Source organism: Peromyscus maniculatus, chromosome 2 (genome assembly GCF_049852395.1).
Source record: "Peromyscus maniculatus bairdii isolate BWxNUB_F1_BW_parent chromosome 2, HU_Pman_BW_mat_3.1, whole genome shotgun sequence".
Lineage (NCBI taxonomy): Eukaryota > Metazoa > Chordata > Mammalia > Rodentia > Cricetidae > Peromyscus > Peromyscus maniculatus.
In genome coordinates, this window is record NC_134853.1 from 41,879,985 (window position 1) to 41,893,375 (window position 13,391).

At 37.3% G+C, this 13,391-nt stretch overlaps 1 protein-coding gene and 1 long non-coding RNA gene across 5 annotated transcripts in view; one reads left to right on the forward strand and one right to left on the reverse strand.

Annotated features, from left to right (window-relative positions):
• LOC143271819 (uncharacterized) overlaps positions 1-13,391 on the reverse strand; it is an 81,166-nt gene that overhangs the window by 48,557 nt on the left and 19,218 nt on the right. The window contains exon 4 of one of the 3 annotated variants that reach the window (XR_013049028.1): positions 4,509-5,612. The exons of the other annotated variants lie outside the window; for them this stretch is intronic. This is a non-coding gene — a long non-coding RNA (uncharacterized LOC143271819). Of the gene's footprint in view, positions 1-4,508; positions 5,613-13,391 lie in introns of those variants that run through there. 3 annotated transcript variants of the gene reach the window in all.
• St18 (ST18 C2H2C-type zinc finger transcription factor) overlaps positions 1-13,391 on the forward strand; it is a 124,213-nt gene that overhangs the window by 13,459 nt on the left and 97,363 nt on the right. For both annotated transcript variants that reach the window (XM_015986945.3, XM_076563994.1), the window contains exon 2: positions 951-993. The gene's annotated coding sequence lies outside the window, so the exon portion shown is untranslated. The remainder of the gene's footprint in view (positions 1-950; positions 994-13,391) is intronic.

Consider the following 13,391-nt stretch of genomic DNA (forward strand, 5'->3'; position numbering starts at 1 on the left):
ATGCTGTGGCACTAAAGAACAAGTTACACAAAGCCTTTGAGGGTGCAATGAAATTCACCCCCTTCCAAGGCTTTTACCATTATATATTTATCAGTGATAAACCCTATTTCCAGCCAAAAAAGTCATTGATGAAATAAAACCATATTTGTCAAAAATTATTTTATCATGGAAACATATGAGCAGGAAAGGATTTAAAAAAATCCCTTTGAAATCTTTACAACACCCCCATATGTAAATAGGTCTGTCACTCCTGTGTTTGTCCACAGCTCCAGCTCCAGATGAACCAGGGTAGTGTGTGGTGGCAGGAACAGCTGACTCATTAGTAGAGAGCAGTGAAAGGTAATTAACCCTGGGAAAAGTACAGCTGCCATGCGGGCTGTTCCTTTCTGTAGGATCTGATTAGAAATTAGTGTTAAACCACTGATTCTTTTTTTTAAAGACTATCTTTGATAATTCATTTTCTCTCTCAGGTGTGTCCCTAGAAAAGGTTCTCAAAAGTACTTATGTGTAAAGGTCTCAAATCCAAACAATGTTTTCTTTTAATACTAGACACCTGTTTTCCTTGTTGTAGGATAGTCTTTAAAATAATATCTCTGGCTATTGAATGTCGTACTACCCAGACTCATATTCTGATGCACAGTTTGGATATTACCCTAAGTCAGTGGTTCTCAAACTTCCTAATGCTGTGACACTTTAATCCAGTTCCTCATGTTGTGGTGACTCCCAACCATTAAATTCTTTGCTGCTTCATAACTGTAATTTTGCTACTGTTATTAATTGTAAGGTAGATGTTTCTGGAGATAGAGGTTTTTAGAGTCATCATCCACAGGTTTAGAACGACTGTTCTAAAATATTGTTTTATGCAGTTAGTAAACTGTAGATAATTGACATTTAATTAACTTTTCTCTTTTCTCTTTCCATGTTTTCTCTGATGATGCTTCCATCTGTAGCAATGGCAACTCTCTGGTTCAAATTCAATAGCTGCTAGGGAAGGTAAGTGATGTCTATTTAAAATTAAAATTCCCCTCAAAAATACCTCTCCAATGTCAATGCCTTGGAAAATAAACAAGTTAAGAAACTTGATTTTAGAGAACCAATAAAGATGTTGGTATTTATTAATATTGGTACTTCGATTTGTGACATCACATGTATGATAATGAGGGGCACTAGTACTGAAATATTAAGAATTCCTGTAGGTGACTAGAGATTGTGGTGCACAGGATGATTGCCTCCCTCCCAAAGGTGTGTCTAAAATTGGTGAATGTGTTACTACATAACAAAGTGTATATGAGTCAGTTCAGAACTGTGAGATGGGAAGACTATCGCAGACTATGAAGGAATGGACAACTATCCATGGTTCTTACGAAAAAGACAGTATAATGAGTCAGGGAGCTAAAGCTGGACAATGACTCAACAAAACCACCCTTTCCAGATCTGAAGAGGAAGGGGACATCGTCAAGATAGGTATCAGTGCCTCAAGGCAGGAGACTTGACAATGTGCAGTGTCATTCAGCAGCTCCATGTTGTCAAGAATGAGGAACTGGACTTTCAAAGACAGCTGAGTAAGAAACTAGGTTATCCCTTACAGTGCAGCCTGACTTTGTTTCACACTGATGAGACCATAAGAAGACCCCATACCTCCACAACTATAAAATAATAATAGATCTGTTTTTTAAAGCTATTAAGTTTATGAATATTTGTCAATGAAATAAAAGAGAAATAATAGAATAAACCAACCAATAGGTGGGATATATTTTACAGCTAGTAATATAAATCCTAGGAGGACTATTCTGTTTCTGAATGAAACAAATTCTTGAGAGGCCAAAATTGAAAGATTATTTATTTGGGGATGTTAATGATATTTATTGATACTCAGTGATTATATTTTCCATTTTGTAATACTACTGCCTTATAAAAGTGGTACGTATCATATTTTTGTAAATGCAGTGGTTGTGTTACTGAAAAAACAAAGGAATGCATGTTATTGTGACCCCTTCAGTGAACCTGAGTGAATATGAGGTTGGGTAAGAACAATGGAGTATCAGAGAGGGCAGAAGCCCAGGTCTCTGCAGCAGAACTTCAGTCTAGAGATGAAAGCAGAGGCTGCCATTTGAACTGCTTTTCACCTGCATGACACAGAGACTGGTAGTGATCTTACTTGATTGCCCTGTCTTGGTGTGTGAATTGTAATATGGAATTCCCATAGGATATCATGATGATGAAGGACATTGAGCGGTGCAGTGCCTATGAAACTCATGTTTCCTGATAAGACTCCAGTAAAGATGAGAGACATTTGCTTAGTTAATTCTTTCTCCCTTCACTGTTGATAAAATTGCTAGACATGCTTTGTCCTTCCTCCTAGAAATGGTTGGTTCCATTTTCCTCTGCAATATCAGTTAGCTCATCAATTTTGAGTATGTGGGGATACATTACTTAAAGTAAAATGTAGGTGGCCAATGGTCAGGACCTTCTGGTAAATTTTGAATGAGAAAAAGAAGACTCTAAGAGCCGGGCGGTGGTGGCGCACGCCTTTAATCCCAGCACTTGGGAGGCAGAGCCAGGCGGATCTCTGTGAGTTCGAGGCCAGCCTGGACTACCAAGTGAGTCCCAGGAAAGGCACAAAGCTACACAGAGAAAGCCTGTCTCGAAAAACCAAAAAAAAAAAAAAAAGACTCTAAGAATGAGGTTCTCATAGATCTTAAATGGGTCAGCACCTTTCCTAGACCAGTCATTTTCCAAAATCTGGCTCACTGTATTTCATTTCAGATTTGGCATTCATTTCTCAAGAAGAGCCAATTTAAAGTTATATAATTTTTCATGTAAATGAAGTAAAAGTTGTCATTGGGTAAAAATCAGGCATAGATCTGTCATATTTCACACATTGTCTTCTTTGCACCAGGGAAACCTTTGAACACATAGGAAGAAAGAAATGCTGAGTAGGGTGGCTCAGAACTCTAATCCCCATACTTGTGAATTGAGGTCATCTGGGATATGTAGTAAGATCTTATCTCAACAAACAAGCAAACCTTGTCAGTTTTCTTTAGCTGGCAGAACAACCAAACTGACTAAACCTATAATATCCCAGATACTGAGTGCCGGGATTTATTTAAATCAATTAATAAGCTATAATCTCAAGAATATATGATTATTTTGGGCTTATTTCAGCTCAGCATCATTGTATCAAGCCTATACCATAGCCATAAAATGATTTCTAGGGGGCACATCTCTCCATCCATGGTCCTACCTGAGCCCAAGTAAAAGCAGAAAGACATGAGGAAATAGAGCACAAGGCAAAACCTATTTATCAAAATGAGCAGGCCATCAAAATTCTCTTGGAGTACAGGATTCCAGAGAATGCTGTCTATCATGAGTGGAAGTAGATTTTGCAATTCTCATCCTGAAGGGGGAGGTTTCTTGGAAAGTTACATATCAAATCAACAAATTAAAGGCATTTAATTTGAGATAGTTAATTTAACCACCTGCTGTCTTTGACCCATTCACAACTGCATGAAAACATAGCCTTAATACAGTGACCAAGCCAGTTTGACCACTGGCATCTGTTTAATTGGTCTTTAAGAATGTTTTCCTATTTTATTCAGGGTTCTCTGAACATCTCATGAATCACAATCATCTAGATATGTCCACTAATTCCTCAGTCCCCTTCTGTCTTAGGATGTTCCACATTATATTGGAGTCAGTCCTTGACTTGTCTGTTTGTACTGTTGAGGAAAAGAGTTGTGCCTTGAATATTTTTTATACCCATTATTTCCCATGGGGCAATATGTATATTACTGTCCAGTAAGTGTATATTGAACCATTAATAGTATATTTTAGAAGAAAGATACCTATGTGAAAATAATCTATATTAAAGATTTTTGTTTATAATGATAAAGTCTAAGGATTGTTTTCCCAAAATCCATTAGCTCATTTGCATCCACAACTAAGAGTCATGCCATTTTCTTTTAAAATTTCAGCAGATTCTCCCATTCCATTTTCATCATCAGATAATGAAGACAAATGACTATAATTTTTATCATAATTCATATTTAAAGAACATTGTGAAAATACTAATGAAAACCAAAAAGTTACTATTGAGAAAAATATCAGACTTATTGAAAATATTGTAAAGAACCTCTTGAAATTAGTAAGGAAAGTAGAAAATGCCCAAGGATATCAAAAATATTGTGTGACCATCTATATAATAAAATAGCCTAAAGAGAGAAAATTCCCCTTGCATAATGAAAAACCTTGTTTTTTTAAATCAACAAGTGTTCTTTGAACGCCATTAAAAGTGTTTTTGCATTATGAGGATGTTTAGTATAGATTTACTCAAAATAGCACATTTAGTTGTAACACAAGCTTTGAAGTTAAGTGGTTAGTGTAGTAAAACATGGTTTCCATAGTTACCACAGGAGAACAGAGAATAACTTTTATTTCTTTGGAAGCCAGGAAGGGGCTTTAAAGAAAAAATTATGCAAACAGACCCAGGCAGGTTCATTATTCACGGCTTCACATCTGATTGGGTTTTTAAATGGGAAAACTTGATATTATAAGAAATTAGAGTGTTTCCACTAAAATCTAAGGTGGCACATTAAGAAATATCAACCTTCCTGTTCTCTGGACATTTCAAACTCAATTCTGAGTCAGAAGAAAGATTGGCTTAGCAGATAACTCTATCAGATACATTTTACTTTATTGATAAGCCATGTTGTAAACAAGTTGGTTAAAAGCTGCCTGCTGAGCATAGTAACTCATTGCTCATGGCAGATCAGGGGCCACAGGCAACTTTATTATTCACTATCAGATGTATCTTGTTGGACTGCCTGTGGAAGGGAACTTGAAATCCATACTCGTGAAGAGGTATTCAGTGCTGGCCTCATTGCTTTCTCTGTTAGAGTTTAGATATGTTCTTTCTGAGTGTTGATGGAGGTCACTGTCACACTGTCCTCTGCTGCACTTAACCCAAGGAATTTTGTACAGTTGCCACTCAAGACACAGAAAGACATGGTTTCTGGACTCAACCTTCAGCTCACCAGTCTTTAAAGCAGTGTGATTAACAGGACTTTTGCAAAGTTTCTATGTAGTTACAAGGACAGTTTCAATCTTCTGTCATTTTTTTGCATTAGCTATGATTATGCTTTTACCACAAAAATGCATTTGTTTTAAAGGTAACAATACAGACTGGGAGAATAGCTTATGTTTCATCTATATTTATCAGCATTCACTGTACATTTGTGTCTTCATTACCAGGAAATATTAAGGGACATTGTGCCATCTATTCCTGTTTACAGTTTATTATGCAGAGATAGGAAACACTTAGCATGTAAAATGAATGTAGAAATTATTCCTGGATAGAAACACGGACATTTCCCACTCGTTGGCTCTTTCTCCTCCATCACCGGATCAGAGTGTAATTGTCAGTAATCAGGCCTGCTTGCTGCTGATAAAACCACTCTGAATGCTAGCAGCCTTCTTTGTGTGATGACTCAATTATTCCAGAAGTGCCTCATCAAATCTGCCCCATCAGCTGGGCTAATAAATAAGGAGAAGAAACTGGCCCCCCAAAGCAAATTATAAATCCATTTGCATTAACCATTTCGCTGGTCCATGATCTAGGCAGAAATAAGCATGGCAGATTGTGTTAAGCTTATTTGAATATGTTTATAATGTTTACAGCATGCAACTTTTTTCCCCACAAGGTGTTGGAATTATCAGTCATAAATGGCATCTAAATGCAGTTATGTTAATTACCACATGGCTTTAAGTATCTTTGAGGGCTATTTTGTTGGTTAAATCAGGTAAAATGGAGAAATAGAAGTCTTATATAAGGTATTGGAATTGCTTCAGACTTTAAGGAGAAGACACCATGTTTTTCTTAAAGAATTGGAAGGACAAATATCAATACTAGCATGCATACTTGTGTAAAAGTAATTGTCCTGTCTGTGTGACAGTGCACACCACAGTTATTTGAGTCTACTATATGACTTCAGCCTCGGAGCAAAAATGACTTGTTCTCTAAGCAAAATGACCTCTTCTTAAAGCAAATCAAAGTTGCTGTAGAATCCTTGCACTTAAGATTTCTTGAAATATTCTGCAGGACAAATATTCAAAAGCTGGACAAATCCCTCAAAAGTGAACTAAATTGCTCAATCGTAATTAGTATATTGGTTGATAAATCTTACTGTATTCTTTTAAAATAACCAGCTGTATTGAAGTTTGGTTTATATTTGAGCTTTAGTGATAAGTCGGGGAAGCATAAAGTATTCAAAATGGATGATGAAAGGCAATTTGATAAATAACATAAAATAATTCATCTTATTGAATATCCAATAATTTAACATTGGAAACATCCTGCGGAAACCTAAATGATCCTACTGTCTCACCTTGAAGTAAGACCTATTTTTCCTTTTGGAGTATACGAGGCTTATCCAACCTCCTTGTCCTACTCCCTCTATGATCTGATACCTGACTGTGGTCTCATTGTGAAAAAAAATCTTATGGACAATAAGAAGCATACTTATTTACCTAAAAGACTTAAATGAAACTCATGCTTGCATTCATTTGTTCCAGAAAACAAAGCACATTCTCTACTATCAACCTGGAGAGCTCAGCAGAAGAAATTTATTTTAAACAACATAAATATTACGTAGCAACAGACTTACAAAAATTTGAAGCATTATTTCCTAAATAGAGAATTGTGTGCTCTAATGGACAAAAACTACTCTAAGGCTTACTGACTAGAACTCAAAAAAAAAAAAAAAATAGAGAAACATGAAATTATGAGAAGTAAAAATCACAAATGGAAACTGAAGAATTCCATTGTGTTTGCAGTTAGCCATCAACCTTATATATACATATGTATTAATATGTACATAAGTATGGTAGTATGGGATATTAAATATGTAAATATTTATATGCACATGATATATTATACAAAATTTGGCTGTAACTTAAATCATTATAATCATTAATATAAAATAAATCTTGAAGTTTAGAACTGCAAAGAACTTGTGTTATAATTCCAAAGCATAGACAAGTCAAAGATAACCATTTTCTTCATTCTAGATGGTGAATAATCTGTGAAGTTGTTAAAAGTTAGAACAGTGGATAAGACAGTAAAACTATTAGAAGTTGTTGAAGCAGGACCTCAAGAAGTAGTGATACATAAGAAGAAATGTTGGTATTGTTATGTGGACTTGTTAAGGAAATAAGTCAAAGCGGTCTTTAGAGACTATTTGAACTTTCCAGGCTTCTGAGAGGACTGTTGGTCTTGCCCTTCCTGACTAGACAGAGCAGACTGGTTTCACTGGTAGGCAAACCCTACAAGAACATTGGCAATGACGGTGAGCTCATGTTAGTTACATGGCATTAGTGGTGGTGGTGATGTCATGTTAGAACACATTGATTGTGGTGGTGAGATCATGTTACAGAACATTGACGGTGGTGATGAGGCCATGTTAGAACACATTGATGGTGGTGGTGAGGTCATGTTAGAACACATTGATGGTGATGATGAGGTCATGTTAGAACACATTGATGGTGGTGATGAGGTCATGTTAGAACACATTGATGGTGGTGATGAGGTCATGTTAGAACACATTGATGGTGGTGATGAGGTCATGTTAGAACACATTGATGGTGGTGGTGAGGTCATGTTAGAACAAATTGGTGGTGGTGGTAATGTCATGTTAGTTACATCATATGGGCAAATGGTGGTGAGTTCATATTAGACCAGAAGTTGTGCATGGTACACACATTGCATGACAAATTCATTTGCTCCTTCCCCAAAATTTTCACTTTACATTTAGTTTGGGAGATTTAATAAATATTACTTCCCTTGGAACTATATGTAAACCTACAGTTCTCAGTTTAGGGGTCACATTTGACATATTCATCAATTCATTTAGTCCATTCATCCATAAAAACAAAATACAATCTCAAATGTTGCAGGTCTCTTTTCTTTGAAATAATATAACAGAGTCATCATACTGTATCATAGACTTGAACAGAACTGACTTTTTCAGAAGCAGATACTCATCCATGAAGTTATTAAGGACTGACATCCTCTAACTATTTTCAGAAAGGGAAGTCAGCAAATGGAGTACTTGGTGATGACTTCATGGAGCTATGACATCTGAGCAACTGAGTCATTAATTAGGAAGATACTTGCAGCCTTTTGGCCAGCCATACCTTGGTTACTACATAGTTTCGCCTTTTAAGGTTGCTGTTTCAGGAAAGTAGGGGCTTCCAGGTGGAGGTAGAACTGTTGGGAATTCTTGAAACTGTCTTAACAATGTGAATTCCCCATGGGCTATTATGCATTTAAGTTAGGAAAAATGCTTTTTTTTAAAATAATATACAAAATAGCTAAAGAATGGCAAATAATAATTGTTAAAACCCCAAAGTTGACATTTAATAAAAGTGGGGTTTTAAAAGTGTCTCCTAGTCATAGTGCATAAGTATGAAGAGAGAAACCCAGGTTGCAGTGGGAGATCCCTGTTTGATTATGATGGGCTTCTAAAGAGGAGCTGGGTGGAACTGTATGTGACCGACTCAGAGTGAGCATCCTGAGAGGCCTGCTTCCCATTTGTATTTCACTGTGCTTCCACATCCTGGGCCTTTGCATGTCAAATCATGTTCCTAAACTTATCTTTTCTCAGCACCCTCTGCACACTTCTCAAGCAGATCTCAGCTGTGCTGCCTCCGTTCTAGTCTCCTGGGAGGGAAGCCGCAGCAGATGGGGTTAGGGCAGAGGGCTGACGCATCTGACAGCAAACGGCTAGGCTGCTGAGTAGAAGCTGTGAGCATCAGGAAGCGCCTTCTCCCAGGAGACCCAACTAACCACTGAAGAAAGTTGAAAATGAGCCCTTTGAGGAATGCTATTAAAAGTAGTAAAAAATTGCAATTGTGCAGATGACGTGCTGCTGTGTGCTTATTCGGATGCTAATGAGTTTGACATTAGGGAACTCAGAGGCTTTACAGCTACTCCCTTATGTGATTCAGTTCTTTATTGGCAATCTTTGAGAAAATAAATGGAAAATGTATTGCTAATAAATACATAACACGATAGGGCATTAGACAGAAAGCCATTACTTTCAGGATTTAGAAAGAGCTTTGTTCACCAGTGTGACTGCTTCCAGGATCTTTTGTTTTAGGTTGGTGTGTGGCAAACAAAGGGAAGTAGGCAGGTGGAAAGCTCCAGAACTCTTTCTGAACAAGAGTGCAGCAGAAGGAGCCAAAAACATTTCTTATTTTTAAGTTGCACTCAAATGCAAAGTAAGAATTCCCAAGCTGTGGTACTCCTTTTTCATTCTTCTAGCCACAATTGCTGACTTGAGTTGAAAAAACATTTGTGTCTGGTCAAAGCCTGCAGGGAACAGGCATCTGTGACTCAGAGGCCACTGCTTCAGTACACTGCACAAGGTAAAAGGCAGCAGCAGAAGTCTCTTGCAAGGAATGTTGATAGCTTGTCTCTTAAAACATCAAACTGCCAGCTGTGAACATGTAACCACGGGCATGAGCACATGGTGTTAGTACAGCAGGGCCCGCTCTGATGCTAAGTGCATTACACTGGTGTTCCGTGTTTTGTCCCTCCCACCCCCCCCCCCCCCGACTCTGGAACCAAATAGAGGGGATACAGCCTTGTGCATGGTGACTTGACAGTAATGTAAACCAAAAGCAAGTTGTTCCCTTGAAAAGTTAGTTCCCACACTGGCCATGGGATTAATAACGTCTTCTGCTGGCCTCTTTCAGAACAGCTGCAAATAACAACAGGTTCATTCTATCTTTTACAGTGTCATTGCTAGAGCTCATTGCAAATTGTGCTCCAACTTTTTCTTTTTGATGGCTAAGATTAATAATAATAATAATAATAATAATCATAGTAATAGAACTGTGGATATAGCTCAGTGGTAAAGTACTTGTCTAACATGCATAAGGTCCTCTCTTCAATCCTTAATGCCCAAAAAAAATCAGAAAATTATTAATAATAATACAATTTGCACTATAACAATTTCATTATTTGTAATGTGACCAACCAAATTATAGGCAGAAGGTGCCACCATGTCCTCTGTTGTTTACCTAAAGTTCACTTAAATAAGCATTTTTCTTGTCCAGCCTGATGATGTGCTTTCTTTCTTTTACTTTTTCACTCATTAGGATGAATTTCAAGATTTTCTACTAAATGAACAAAAATACTGGTATACAGGTTATCTGAAGAAAGAGTGGTGTGGTCTCATTTTTATTATTAAAAAATGGATATATTGGAAGGAAAAAATTCAATCAAAGAAATTTTGTTTTTGGTTTTTGTTTTTTGAGACAGGGGTTCTCTGTGTAGTTTTGGTTCCTGTCCTGGATCTCACTCTGTAGACTAGGCTGGCCTCGAACTCACAGAGATTCGCCTGGCTCTGCCTCCCGAGTGCTGGGATTAAAGGCGTGCACCACCACTACCACCTGGCTCAATCAAAGAATTTTTATAAAGGCTCTCCTGCCACCAGTGGTAACCTATATGGATTTGTCTTAAAATTCATTGTTGCCTCTGAATTTAGAATTGTGACTGTTTTCATTATAACAGTCAACTCACTATTTTAAACTACTAAGCAACTGACATCCTCTGGGGCTACAAACCTTTGAGTATCTAGTTATTTGTGTCTGCCCTCACAGAAAAGATTCATGGCTAAAAAAATTCAAGAATCTAATGTGAGTTCATTTGTATTAAAAATTAGTTAGCTTAAAGATACTTTAAAAACACATTCTTAAAAGTATTCCAGATGACTTCCAGGCCTAGTTCCTACAAACACTGAAAAGTGAAAATTAGATTGTTCTTGGGAAAAGTCTATTTGAAATAATGTATGTCCTCCAAAGGAACTATTTTTTAAAATTTGCATATTTTGTAGCCAATGAATTTCAAAATATGAGCAAGGAAAAGTGTGAAAAACCTTTTATGTGTTGCTTGCCTTAAGTTATGTTTAAATGGTGCATATTTTTAAAATACACAAAGCACCAAAAACAAAACTAGTGACGCCCTGACCCCTCCTCCCCATGTCACAAAGCTGTGACTCTGAGGCCATGGTGCAGCAACTAATAGAAATCTTTGGCATACATCTGTTACCTATGGGAATAATAGAACTATTTGCTGCAGACATTTGGCAAAAGGATGCAAGCATATGGCTTTGGTTTACATTCAGCATTGCCAGTTGTATAAAGTTTCTGGATCGACTCTACAACAGTGGCCACAACTCAAAACCAGAAAGACAATGTAAATTAAGTCTCCACTGTAACATTTTCCAAGCTTGTTTCAAGTCTAAGTTAGTTCCTTTTGCTGCTGCATTTCTCAGGGACCCTGGAAAATTCCCTTTGGAAATTATTTCACCTGTGAGTAACACGCACAAGTATGATCCTTGGATAGAGCTATGGTCCAGAGAACTATACTTAATCTGATAACAGGCTGAAGCTGCTTCCTCCTTCAGGTTTTCTGTTTGTAGGGGGGATTAAAAGTGGCTAAGGGAGACAAGGGGAGTCATAAATCTGAACTAGACATGTCATTTAATCCCTCAGTCTTTTATACAGAATCAAAGACCACACAGAAATAGGCATGTACATATGGAGAACTAGAATTGAGAATAGGCTGCCTTAAATAAATGAGAATTAGAAAAACACTTGTAAGTATGTCACCATAGGAGGCTATAAGAAAATATTGTTTACATTTTTAAAAAGGCTGACACTGAACATGCTTCTGTTCTTCCTTAATAATCAATAAATGTATAAAAAGTTAGACAAATAGGAAAGTAAGAATGGAGGAAACAGACAAATATTCTAGCCCAGCATTTCTCACCACAAGTCAATATTCTCCTCTACTCAGTATCACAGCTCTTTTTTTCATAACTTTCCTTATATAAAGTAGATATCTAGGCTGCCACTTTGGACTGACCCACAGCTATGTTTAGAACAGGCCATCATCATTAAAGGAGAGGACACTTAATATTGGGCTCTTTGTCCTCAAGCTAGACAAATTTCATTCTGATAGACTGGCATCATTTAGTCATTTTATTTTTCTTGACTTTCAGGTTTGTTCCAGTTTCTTAGATTTCTCTTCATTATTTTCCTAAATTTCACATCTGATAAGGAACTATCCTTTACGGATTCAAGGTGAGGAAGGCGGGACTTTTCTGCACAGCTACTGAATAGCATCTCCATTTCTTCTTGGATTTCTCAGATTTGAAAGAATATCTCATGGGCTAGGGATATAGGTCACAAGAAAGGCACTTGCCTAGCAAATTCAAGACCCTGAGTTCAATCCCTACTATCACTATAAATAAATAAATCAGAGAGGACATCTCATAAGAATAATGCAATATGTTACATAATGTAATATAATAAAATATTGCCATTTCCAACATGCCAGGGAAGAAGCACAGTGAGCCCTGGTTAAAAAGGTAAAAGAAATTAAAACACAGCTTGATTGATACTTCTTTTTTGCACAAGTATGAGGGCCTGAGTTCAATTCCCAATATCTATATAAAAAGCCAAGCATAGTGATGTGCACTCTTAAATCCAGTACTGGACAGATGAAAGTTTCTGGAACTCATTAGTCTGCCAGTCTGCCTGAATCTGGGAGCCCCAGATCACTGTCCCCAAAAATAAGATGGATAGCTACTGAGAAATGACACCCAAGTACAGGCCTTCACATGGACTTATGTACATGCATACTCACACACCCAGGTACACTCATCCATATGCAATAACTTCTCCCCCCACAAACAAAGCACAGAAATAAAAACAAAAACTCGAGAAGAAGGGAAATGATTGAACATTGGATATATTAGAAGAATTTCTCAAATTGAAAGTCCCTATTTGAGGTAGATATCAATACAATGTTAACCATGTATAAGTTTTCAAAAATTACCTCAAAACTGAGTTATTACCATGACTTTCCCATGTGTTGCAAACCTGCCCTTCCCCTAAGAACTAGACTCTATGAATCTGTCCTACTGTTACTGTATAGGTCTTTGTTGAAGAAAAAAACAAAATGCAAGTGAGACTGAGTTTGTAGGTTTTATATGGTGTTCCTTAAACCCTGCTGTTGCTGGAGGGCTTCTCTCCAGGTTCCCCAAGCCCCGCAGTGCCACAATCCACTTATAAAATAATCACTCAGATGCTTATATCACTTATAAACTGTATGGCTGTGGCAGGCTTCTTGCTAACTGTTCTTATATCTTAAATTAACCCATTTCTATAAATCTATACCTTGCCACATGGCTGGTGGCTTACCGACGTCTTCACATGCTGCTTGTCCTGGCGGTGGCTGCAGTGTCTCTTCTCCTTCTTCCTGTTTTCCCAATTCTCCTCTCTCTTTGTCCCGCCTATACTTCCTGCCTGGTCACTGGCCATCA